This window comes from Pteropus alecto, unplaced genomic scaffold (genome assembly GCF_000325575.1).
Source record: "Pteropus alecto unplaced genomic scaffold, ASM32557v1 scaffold87, whole genome shotgun sequence".
Classification (NCBI taxonomy): Eukaryota; Metazoa; Chordata; class Mammalia; order Chiroptera; family Pteropodidae; genus Pteropus; species Pteropus alecto.
This window is the reverse complement of record NW_006443225.1, coordinates 12543204-12556437: the sequence shown is the minus strand read 5'-3', so window position 1 is coordinate 12556437 and position 13234 is coordinate 12543204.

The window sequence follows — 13234 nt, the reverse complement described above, 5'->3', positions numbered from 1 at the left end:
GTTCTTGCTGGGAGTACAACGTGACATCATTTCGTTTTGTCTATTTCGGTTTGGCGGCTGGCCTCAAATTTGTTGGCTTTATTTTTATTTTTCTGGCCTGGTACTCCATGAAATACAAGGAGGATGCACTGCAGAGGCAGACGTGGAGAGAATACCCTCTGGGCACTGTGAGCGAGATGGTGGGCCACCCCGACAGTGCCAATAAGTACCCCCGGACTAGATCGTGCCCAGTTTTCAGCACCCAGGGAGAATTCCGCGAAGAGACCGGTCTGCAAAAAGGGACCCAATACACGGCACAGACCTACCCGGGGCCCTTCCCAGAAGCAATAAGTCCCTCCCCAGACCCGGGGCTGGAGGGCAGCCCCGCTGCCACGTAGCCGCCCTCCCGACGCTTGAACGCAGAAGACTTTGGTTTTGTTGGTTGAGTTGAATATGGCGACTTGAGAAACACCCGTGCCTTCTTTTCTTTCTTTCCTTTTTTAACCTCTAAAGACACGATCCTCAGACCAACAAAACTCAGTATACACAGCCACTGTCGATTGAGGGCTGGATACCTCAACAAGACTGAGAGCCTTTCCCCGCCTTCTCTCCAAGAAGGAGTCGAGATAGATTCGTCACCATTTCTGCTGTGTGAATTTAACGCTCCCGCTCCAATATGGTAATAAGGCCGAGGCACATGGTTAACAAAATCACGGGAAGTGTAACGGTGGTGCCTGTCATTAGCATACGCTCCAAACAGAGGTGAACTTGACCGTGACTTTGCGCTTGCGAATCGAAGTTTTTAGATCTGAACACCTACTGTGAGTCCTGCTACAAAGCACAAATGAATTTGCCTCAACTATGCAATTTGATTGGGAGCATGTAAGTGCAGCATGTTACTTTTGCTTTCAGAGGCTAAAGCAGATCCGTTTTTGAAAAGAGGAAGCAAAACTTTCCCGAAAGTACTGTTAATAGCATTTTAAGCCATAGCAGAGTTACAAATCAGGTAGAATTTTTCAGATGCTTCAAAGGAACCATATACATAAGTGTGATAAAGGAACAGCTACTTAATTTCAGGAGCCACGTTCTCTTTTTGTCCGTCTGCCCCACCGTAAGGTAGTTAAAGAGGCTGCTAAATCATAAATCTGACAGCTTGAACATACACTCCAGTATTCCTTTATAAGGGGCTTTAAAACCAGTGTGCTAAACAATATGGCTAGCAACTGTAATTTGAGATGCATAATAAGGAAAGAAAGGCATGACTTTCTCATCCAAGAACATTGCTGCAGAAATTCTTTTAACCCTTAAGGGCCTCTGTAAGGGTAGCTAGGAATTGTAACCTTGACACTGAAAATAGTTGGAAAAATGAACTCCAGAGAAGATCGAGTCCCGCCCGATGATTTTAGTTATATGTCTGGAAACACTAGCAAATCTGTATTGGTCTCTTATGCACAGAGAATTGCTTTGGCTGCTACTGAAATTGAGTCATTAAACCAGGAAAGCTATACCTGTCATGCGAAAATCATGTTGAATATGGGAGGAGGGAGATCTGTGAGCCAGACCTAGACTATGACCCTAAGTGATGCTTGAAAAATATTTAAAATAAACTGGTCTGTCGTACTGAATCTTACTTGGTCAGGTTTAGAATTATTTTACACCGCCCTTGGGCTCCTTCCTTCCGTGACCTTCTGGAAGTGCTCTGAGGGAGGACTTCTCTGTTCCTTTGGGTTCACGGTCCTTGATCCTTTCCAGTACTTCCCGGCACAGCACTTCCACTTAGTGATGCGCCGCACCAAATGCTTTCTACGCGGTTCGAGGCAGACGCCTCCTGTCAGCGCTGTGGACTGATGGCGAGTTAACGCATGCGATCTGGCTACCCAGAAAGGGAATCATGGCAACTCAGATTTAGGAGGGACTGTCAGGTCCAAATACCCACATCACCGTTTCTGCCAAGGAGCCTGTGCTCGTGTCGTGCTAATTTGGGAAACCATTTCCCTGGCCGGTTTCGTCTCTTGCACAGACGGAATGTGATTGACAGAACTGTCCTGGGATTCAGGCTTTTCGCTCTCCACCCTTGGCCCCGGTGGGGACGTGTGAATATTCCTGGGTCCAAGGTTGTTTTCTTCTCTACCTAGAAAGGACAGTAGTCAAATGGTTTTCTTGGTCACATGCAGTTTGTGGAGAGGGGTATTACTGTTCACCTGAATAATGTCGAATAATGGGTGGAGCCAGTGGTCTCGGTCACAAGGACTTCCCTTTGAGAAGTCTTGTTTGGCTAAGTCATGAGAACCATTGTTGCCTGTAATTATATTGGCGTCTGTCAAACTTTGGTCGGTGTGGTGCACGTCGGAGGTCTTTGGAGAATATTGTTGGTTAACCCAAGTGTCGACTCTGAGGCCTTGGGGTCCCCTCTACCCTCTATGGGAAATCTGGATCCTTTCAAAGAGAAAGTTTCATTTTGTGTTGGAGCTAAAGATAGGTAGGTCAATTGGGGCGAGGGGGTGTTTTCTTAATTTCCCTCTGATCATTAAGAAATTGCACCGAGAGAATTTTGGTAGGATCGCACTTTTTGTTGTTGTTGTTGTTGCTAAGGTTGCGTGTTCCAGAACTCTTAGGGTTTCTTTCCCCTTGGTAGTATATTTTGGAAAGGAGCCACTCTCTGAACTCCAGGATAGAAAGTGATGGACTCAGCAGGTATAAATCCCCGACTTCCTCTACTTTGAAGTTGTCCAGTTCAGCAATCGATGACCGGGCACGAGTTCTCTATTGGGCACAATTTTACCCATTACCATCTGCCACTCGGTGCAGTCCTTTGGGTTAATTAGGTCAGAATTCAAAGAAATTGGCATGAGTTATACACCACTATGTTAGTAGTATACTTCCTGAAGTATCTGATGCTTATAAAGAGCAGATGTATCATTCACGTATTGTGGGTGTGTGTAGAATAAGTAGTAAAAACCACGGGGGACTGAAGTTTCAGAACATGCACCAAAATGCTTTGGGCTGTGGTAGCGTCATTGGAATATTATGTAGTCAAGCTAAAGTGACTCTTTTATAGATGACACCTTTTACTTGTATGTATGAGGTTCTTACATGCTTGTTAATAAATTGGTTGTGTTACTTTATAGTCACAGCTCCTATTATAAGTTTAATTGCCACTCTTCATGGGCTCAGGCTTATAATTACTTGTTTTGGGAAAAGGTCATTATATTCCTTTATAAACTCTAGATTAATATGTTATTTGGCTTTACTATGCAAATATAATATCACCAGTCTAGCCCATTAATTTAGAAAGTCCCGATGGGTGGGGTGAGGATTGGAGCACATTCTTTGGTTATCTTTATTACTATGAAATCCTGGCGCTTTGCAGGTGGCTCTAATTCTTGAAGACAGTCAAAAGCTGTTCAGAGCCAAGGTGGAGGGAGAAAGGAAGAGCCGAGAGGAAACAGATTGGCATTTGCTGAGTGTTGACTATTTGCAGAGCATTTTGTCAAGCACTTAATACACATCGTTCATTTTAATCCTGTTAATAACTTTGCAAGATAACTATGTTTATCGTGTTTGTGTTTTTGTTGTTGTTTTTAAACGAATGGTGAAAACTGAGGCTCAGAGAGGTAAGGTGACAGGCCGAGGACCGTAGAGTGGCCACGTCAGGATTCGGACGTGGGTTTCTTTGTCTTGGAGGCTCGCTTTTTCCACTACACGACACCTATGATAGTTCTGACGAACAAAGGCAAGATGTGGCTCTAAGACAGCGAGGCGAAGCGTTTCCGTTTCTGATGTGCTACTGTTTTTGAAGAGTAGAGAAGGTATTATTTCTTAGAAAAAAATCTATAGGAAATATTCACATTTAATATCTAGATTTGCAAGGTAAATTTGCATTTATTTAACTAAGTGTTACATTCAAATTTTTTTTGTCATAACATACCTCAAGTGTTTATTTATGGTTCATATTTAATATAGAACAAATCTAATTTTGGTATTAACGTGGAACCTCATAGAGTTTCTGAAATGAAACATTATGAGGAAAAGTAGCTCAGATTTATCGAATCGGAGCTTTGGGGATTTCAGGTGTATGCTTCCCCCCACCCCGCCCCCACCCTTTCAAAATGTTAACATTTCCATTAGTTTTTTGGTGAAAATCCATTTTAAGTTTCCTGATAAAAGTTTTAAATGAACATATACAAAGTGTTACATGCTAAGCGGACATATTCAAAATGCTGTGTGTTACACACCAAATCACTGTCTCCACTGTGACCGTCAGCTGCGGTAACAAACGGAAGCACGTGCTTGGGACTGTCACCCATCAGAGAAGGGAGTCACCGGGGAAGGTGATGGCAGGCCTGCATTTTCCCCACCCACCAAGAACAGTCTTCCTCAGTCTGCAATACCAGCTTGCGTCCTTTGGTGGGCTTGGAGCCAGACGTTCTTTTTGGAGCCTGTCATGAATCAACCGTAGGTTCACCCAAGAGAAGTTTCACAGTTTGAACGGACCGGAAGCATTTGTGGAAATTATCTCGTGTTCCCGGAAGCAGTAGGAAAGCCCAAGCCTGGGGTGGAAGCCAATTCAACTTTGTGATTTCTCGTGTATGTAAAACATCCCCAATGACACAAAAACATGAATATAACTATTTAGGTGCATACTGAGTATTCCAAGTAGCAGACAGATACCATGATACTGTATAATCCCAGAATTGCCTAGACTGCGGGTTTGCTGATTCTCTGTTATGCAGACCGGTAGGTAGGTAGCCTTTCCACGTGTTTGCATTTCCTCTTTCACAGTACGAAGGGAGGGGGCGCCGTGGCTGGCAGGTGAAGCTAGTGGCCTTGTGCACTTATCTTTTCTGTCTTCTCTCCTTTCCTCATCTTCTGGGAAGTTGCTGGCCGTCTCTGTCCCAGACTTCTTGCAACATTGGAATCAGATCTGTGTATGTTCGAAGAGGTTATTTTAAGCACCTCATTTTTACTCAGCCCAAAGGAAGGGTCAAACATGATGAAAACCCTCCCTGGGTACCTGCTTTTGCAATATTTGAAAAACGAAATGCCTTGGTGCTAGAAGTATTTGACAATGCATGCTCACTACAAAAATGCAGCACTGAATTCACAGTATTTCACTGATAAGGGACTGCATGTGCTTTGCTTTTGGAAATCTGGAGAACTTCCTGGAAAATAAGCACTCATGACTCTCATTGCTACAGTTAATCATGAACTTGCTGCACAACTGAAGAGTGTAAGGGGGAATACTTTTTTCTATGGAAAACTCAGTGCTTTTGATATTTATTTTAGCAAGAATAATCAGATGCTAAAATAACTTCAGAGAGGGGGAAAATATTTCAGATAATCATTTCTTATTTTTTCTCCAAAAATGTACACACTTATAAGGTGTTTTTAATATTGGGATTTTGAAGGTGTTGTCTTTTTCTGGTATTCTACTAGTACATGTTAAAATTGAAAGAGAAGATATTAATAAAATTGCAGAGACATATTAAACCAAAGGGGTGAACAAAAGAAGTTTAAAATTCATAATTTAGGAAAGAAAAATAAGAGTAATTGGTAAGACTTTATAGTGGGCATTTTTCCTTAAAATATATACCTCTACCCCAAACCCCAAATGTTAGTTTAGAAGCAGGAAACAAGCAGGTTGGCCTCTAACTCTTTAGTTAAAGGAATATAATACTGTGTCAAACAAACTGGCATTAGAATTCTAGTGGAGTGTGTGTTCAGTGTGTGTGTGTGTGTGTGTGTGTGTGTGTGTTTGTGTGTAGAGGTGTGCTTGTGATGAAAGGCGGTTTTGGGTTGTTGCATAAAGGAGTTTGCTTTTCCGATTTTTAAAATGAATATTTATTTGGTGTCCTCTTAGGGTAATTTAAAAGATGTATAATTTCCTTGCGTTTAAAGAAATCTATTGTCAATGTACTAATAAACCTTGGTTTACAACATCTTGAATACTTGATGATTGAAAATTAAGGAAAAAGGTAAAAAAATAAAAATAAAAAGAATAAAGTGTGTTGGATTGAAATTAGTTCGTCTCCTAGGATTTTTGTTGTTTGAAGAGCTGAAGCAACGATACCAGTGTGATCGTCCAACCCCCACCCCCGACCCTCGTCACACAAGGAAGATACAGTGTTCGATTAGATTGAATAGCCCACCATTACTGTGAAAAATGGTAATAATGAACTCCTTATGTAACTGATAACTCTGCCTTGAAGCCAAATATCTTATGTGTAAACTATTAGGACTATAGTTTCAAGAGCCTGTGCTAGCACATTTTCCATTGAGTCCCTAAAAGAGAATAATTTTAAGATGGCTTACCTATTTAAATTCAAATAGACTTTAGGCATGCAGAACTGTGTGTCTTGAATATGGTTTATGGTAGTCAGGATAGGCTGAGTTCTACTTAAAAACATGCTAACCCCCAAATATCGGTGGCTTCACAGCACAAAAGTTTATTTCGAATTTCCATTACATGGCTATATGGGTCTGTTCCGTGTTAAAATTGAAGGAGAAGATATTATTAAAATTTCAGGGACATCTTAAACCAAAGGGGTGAACAAAAGAAGTTTGAAGTTTGTATCTAGGAAAGAAAAATAAGAATAATGGGCAAGACTTTATGGTGGGAACCAGCCTGGCCGAGGTTCTACCATCTTGAAGCTGCATCACCTGGTTGGTCTCGGCTGATGAGCAAGCAAAGGGAGGGCCCAGAGAAAGAGAAAAGACACTTTGTGCCCGGAAGTGACACATGCCACCCTGCATTGGTCTAACTAATTACATGTCCCTGCCTAACCTCTGGGATCCTGGAAGTATATGGGAGCCAATGGTGAGCATTTGGTGAGTTATTATTATTTTTTTGCCACACAGTTGACCATGATAGGTTAAGAATGATTCCCAAAGGAGTCCAACTCATTATTTCTAAAAATTGGTAAACAAATGGAAAATCTCAGGCATAAAAAAGAATGACTTCCAAAGGAGTGAATATCAAAACTTGGTCAACAAAGCACTTTAAAGCCCCCTTTCTCCAATCTCTACTGAATAATGAATTAACCTAATTGCTAAAGCGTTTCAGGAACTGGTCTGAGACGAGAGGAAGACTGGAGCTCAGACTCCATCCTTGGAGAAAAAGCACACTGGATTTTGAGGTCTCTTCTGATGGACGGCAGAATTTTCCAAGTACGCTGGCATCTGAGACTTTTGGGTGAGAGGTGGAGGGACGTAAAGGAGCCATGGGAATAACAGCATGACTCATGGATTAAAACACAAAGTGGTTATATTTACCACCTCTCCCTCAAATTGTGTGTGCAATTTAGGCAAAAAGATGCCTCTTGAATTTCTTAAATATGTCGCACTTTCAAGGGAAGAGCAGATCCAGTCCCGATAGTGGGCTTTTAGAAATAGACACACGAGAAAGTGTTTCTTTTTAAGAAAGGAGGAGAGACGAAAGGTTATGACTAGCTACTCACCGGCTGGCTTTAGCCTCGACTGGGTGTGACCTCAGCGTTTTAAGAGCTATGAAGGAGCACCCAGCTCCCTTCTTGGTTGTAAATTGTCAGCTGCACAGCGGTGGCCTCCGTAGCTTTGGCGTCCGGATGCCAAAAAATGTTTTTAATTGCACGAAGTCGTGGGAAAGCAGGGAGATCAATACGTGGTGCTCACTTTTGAATTTAAGTGTCAAAGTTCGATGTAGTGTCAACTCATAATACCACTATAACTCAGTAGAAAGCTAACACCATCCCGGCCTGCTGGAAAGGCTAAGATCCTGGGCACTGAAGAAAGAGCGGGCCCATCGTGGATCACGCTGTTCTGGTTGTGTTCTTGTCCCAAAGGTAGCGCTGCTAGCACTCCGCCCAGGCGGCAGCTCTGCAGCTCCGCCAGGGACCAGGTCCAGGCGCGGAGCGAAGACGTTTTTAGTTGCACTACAGTGACACCTAATGGCCATTGCTGGAAACACATGCTCTACTAATCTTGGCCCTTCAGGTTCCTGATGTTGAGTTGTGTGGGGCTCTTAGTGACCTGACACGTATTAAGGTGGTAAAGTCGGTGACATCGCCCCTTCTGCTGAGAGGTATTCGTGGTTGGCTTGGTCGCACTGCGGCTCTGGGTCGCCGGTGCTGTTGGGGCTGGGAGGCGGGGTCACGTGGGAGGAGGGGATGCAGATTCTGAGTTCCAGAGTCCTGGCAGGGGGGCGCACTGGGGTCGGGGCCAGAAACGCAGAACGGAAGGTAGATCTCTTTGCTCACCACCCCTATTTGCCAGCGGAAAAGTAAGGCGGCGCTGAGCACCAAAGTCTTCAACATTCGGATCTCCCTCTGTCCCGCCCTTCAGCAGTGCTTTCCCCAACATCGGGGGTCAGGGACATTCTAGTCCCGGCAGGACAAGATCTGATTTTTGAAAGTCATTCTCTCCGCTTACTTCATGCAGCTCCCTCTAAGGCCTGAGCTCTTTGGCCGGCGAAGTTTTCTACTTCAACATCACTACTGGGTGAGGTGACCGACACTAACAATAGTCACGTTAGGTAAGTTTCTTGGTCAGAAATGGGGGAAGGGACAGATTATGAAAGCGGCCAGTTTTTCACACTCTTTGTCGGCCCCAGACTTGGTACCACGTCAGTGTTCTCTTGCCTGCGGGAGGGTGTAAAATGGGGGAGACATTATGTCCAGAAGTGGGGGAGTCCGGGAAAGTATTCAGGGAAGGAAAAGGTAAAATTTCAAATGCAAACTTTATGGCTGAGTTGAGCCATAGTGATGACAATGACCTGGCAGTGAGTGTGGGATGCAGGGGCTGGAGACGGGAAAGGGGCTAAGGGGATTATTTCGGTGTCCATAGCAGCTTTTATGTCATGAGAGCCGAAACAAACCAGGCTAGGAAACCATATCGAGGTATTAATTGCCCCAAGTATTTGAATTATCGATCAATCTTTGTTTTTTATTAAAATGAATTTTGAAAACCTCAAGCAGAATCGGACTAATTTGGGAAATTGAGGATCTTCTTATAGCTGAGATCACATCAGCTCTAAAGAAAGTCCAGAAAAATAAACATTTAAACATCTTTTTTAGACAGTTGACGTGTTCAGGTACATTTGGCATGGGACGGGGGTGTTAAGTATTTATTCTTTCTCTCTCAGTCAAAACATGCTGCAGAGACTGGTGATCGTAGAATTTTTTTTTTTTTTAAGCTGGGAGGAGCCTCAGATATTAACTATCCTATGTAGTTGAGGCATGGCAGATAGGTTTTTGTCTCACGTGCCAACATCCATTCAACAGTGCCGATAGTAGCTGACTGGAGAAGCAGCCGGCTGCGGTGAGGATGGTTCGAAGGGCACAGATGCTCCGGTTTAATGGAAAAGCTTCTGGAAGCATTACGGTGTCTTCCCTGGGCACGTTTTTGGGAAAAAGAAAGCACATACGCTGTACATTTGCATCCTCAATTCACACCTTTTATTTTACAGTTGAGGAAGCTGTTTTAGAGAGTTTACGTGACTTTTCCAAGCTTACACAGATAGTAAAAACTAGAGTTTGCCGTGAAATTAGGTCTTTACTTTCATGTCCATTATTCTTTCAAAAATTATTTTAGTTTAGTTTAATCATTATTTTTCTTCCGGTCAGAGTTGACACTTAGTATCATTTAATATTGGTTTCAGGTGTATAGCATAGTGGTTAGACGTTTATATAAATTACAAAATGATCCTCCCGATTAGTCTAGTGCCCACCAGGCACTATTCATAGTTTGTTCATTATTCTTTCCATTGCTCCTGACCAAATGGGGTCACTCTTTGACCTCTCTTCCTTAATCTGGTGTGTGTGTGTGTGTGTGTGTGTGAGAGAGAGAGAGAAGTGGAGAGGGGCTGGCCCTGGCCTCTGCTGAATCTCTCCCTTTTCTAAGTCAGTGGGGGATGGCCTGATGGGCAGATCGAATGAGGCGGTCGGCCAGGCAGTCTCTAAGGGCCCTTCCAGATCTGAAATAGTGACTCTTGGGCCCTGTGCTCCTAGTAGGTACTCCATAGTCATTGAATCAAACTAAAATGGAATTTTCTCCAGGATGGCAACATTTGGCCTAGTCACATTTTATAGGAAAGGAACAGGAGGAAGGCACAATGACGTGACTTTAGATAACACTACTACTTTGGATTCTTCTCTTGATTAAACTGTGGAGTTATGGACTGAATTGTGTCCCCGCTAAATTTATGTACTGACATCCTAACCGCCCCAATGGGACTGTATCAGGAGACAGGGCCTTAAAGAGGTAATTAAGGTTAAACGAAGTCTTAAGATTGGACCCTAATCCTATGTGACAGGTGTCCGTATAAGAAGAGAGATGCCAGGGATGCGTGTGCACAGAGAAATGGACGCGTGGGGACTCCATGAGAAGGCGGCTGTCTATCAGCCAAGGAGAGAGGCCTCAGGAGACACCAGACCTGTGGACAGGTCTTGGCTTCCAGCCTCCAGAACTGTGAGAAAATAAGTTTCTGTTGCTTAAGCCACCTGGTCTATGGTATTCTATTATGGCAGCCCCAGCAAGCTAATACGGATCCCAAAGTCCTTTGCTTTTTTCCCCTTTATCATTAGTGAAAACGTCTGATTTCTGGGCATTTCAGAGATTGTTAGCCCCGCTACCTAAGGGGACAGAGCTGCTCGGGACATAGGGAGCAGAAGGAACTGCATGTGATTTGTCAGTCGGAGAACTTGAAGTCTCGGACTTCACGTGGTCAGGTCTCCACCAAAGTTCATGGTTCCCACAGGACCCAAACTGCCTTTGGCGGACCTGTCCTCCTGCTTTTGAAAAACTCTTTTTGTGCTGCTCAGGACCGGATACATAATGTGTGGGTCCAGTGAAAAATGGAAATGTGAGGTCTCTTGTTAAAAAATTATTAAGGATTTCAAGATGGCAATAGTAGAGAATTGAACCAGGCACTAGCCCTGTGCAGCTGCCCAGGTGGCAGGCCCGGGGAGCCGTCCAGGTGCTGCCTCTGCCACAGCGACAAGACAAATCCATGTTGTGATCGCTAATCTGAGAATGTTCTAGAACACACTGACTTTGGAGCAATTTTACTGATATAGCTAATATTCAATCATGCGAATTGAGATCAGGACTTAATTTTATTTGCAAGGAATGAGTGTACCACAAAAACTTGGTTAAGTTCATTCTTCTGAAACAGGTAAAGTTTAAACACCTTTTATTTCAAGAAATAATGCTTCTAGACTTCTCCGAAGCCAGAATTGTTCTATAAAAGTATCACAGAATATTACACAAGATTAAAAAACACAGTATGCTTCCTAATAACTTGAAACTTTTTTACAAAGCACATCATTCATGACCATAAATATGTTTCTTCTGTCATTCAGCCGGTGACACACGCATCTGATAAAGAGCTAGTTAATTTTAACATATGTACAGAGTCTATAATAAAGACTTAAAGTTATCAAAGATTCAACTATAACATATTAAATTTTCTTCAAAAGAGTTTACCTTAAACATGTAAAGAAAACATAATTAACATAATTTACCTATATGTTTGAATTATCTAAAGAGAAAATCACCGTTAAGCTATATTTGGGAAGTTGATTAGGATACTGGTAACTTTCAATGAGGTAATCCTTTTGCTGGTATTTAAAAATCTAATACATAAAACGAATATTTTCAAGAACGCAGAATTTGAAAAGCAGTTTTGACCTATACCTTTAAAAAAACCAAACTTGGCGAAGGCCTTAAAAATAATCATATAACACATATAGTGTGTTTAAATTATGAAACATTCATGAGTTTGTTTTATTGAAAAAAATTCCTTATATAACTTCAAAATGAAACATATTTTCTCAACATGTAAGCTTATTAGCCAGGTCAGGAAAACAAAGATGAATAAAAAAAGTCTTCAGTCCTTTTATCCTGTTAAGAAAATAATAAAAATTTAGCGACGGTAAGCATATGGTGAAACTTTGAGGCTAGGCACAGAGAGAGCAGGCGGACTTTGTTTTATTTGTTTATTTTTACTGCCAACATCATTAGCCATGCCTTTCTGCTAATCGATTTTAGCAAGTCGAGGTAAAACGCATGCAATATTTTCTGGCGAAAGCATATGTTAAACAATATGGGATCCATACTGTATGTCGTCCTGGGCCGTCTATTTCACTCTGTCACACTGAGAGCCAGAAGTGAGACTGACAAGCCTGTTTAAAAAAAAAAAAAAAAAAGACTAACCAAATAGACATGGCGTTCCGATCTCAAAGTGCAAAATGACTGAACTACAAATGACGGCATCGAAAGATTCCAGTGGTGAAAATGAATCAAAACCACGTGATGCAGGCAGTGGAGAGTGTTTTGAACGATTCACTGAGGATGTCGTTCCAGCAACTGAGCACGGCACCGTTCTGGCCATCGTCACTGGCTAGCATTTATACACGCATGGCCCTGCGACCTTCAGAAGGTAATACTGTTTTAGTGCCCCCAGCCCCAAACCAACCCCCACGAATCCACCTTTCCGCTCGACGCATGGTGAGTCACAACGCTGAGTCCCTGCATCTCTTGCATGCACACTGACTTCTGCTGCACGCATGTACCTAGGGTAGCCTGGAATGTTGGTCGTCATGATTGCCTTTATTAGTGAGCTAATAAAAAGTTTAAAAAATACTGTGTTTCCGGTAAGGTAGCAATTTCATCTAATCAGAGGAGAGTGGGAAGGAGGTGCCGCCCTCTCGGGTCTGTAAGCTCCCCGATCCGAGACTCTCCTCCACCTCGTTCCACTTGCTGTCTGTGCTGCTGGAGTTGACAGCCTCCTCCAAGGTGGACACTTGGACCGTCTGATGAAGGGGACCGACGTCAGAACGCACAGGAAGATACAGCCGATCTTCGAAAACATCTTCCCCTGGTCCCCCATCGTGAGGAAGCTCTTTCTGGGGCCTACCGGCAGGCTGCAGCCCGGGGCGGGGTTCCAGTGCCAGCTCCGCCACGCCATTGCCGCTGAAATCGGTTTCACGATGATTCGTCTCCTCGCGCTCCATCCATCCGTCAGTTTTATGATTTCTCCAGTGTTCAGAATTCAAATGATTAACTTCTGGAATGTCGTTATTCCATTCAAGTTTATTCTCTGGACTGAATGTTGGTCGGTTCAAATGCAGGGTTCGAAGGTCAGCTGGCAAGGTCAAATGAGGGGCTCCCCCAACCGTACGACTTGGGTCTGCATCTGACTCGGCGGAGGCCATCTCTGCTGGCACAGAGAGTTCAGCAGACACGGCCGAGACCCCACCGCTCCGAGCACTTTTATTTG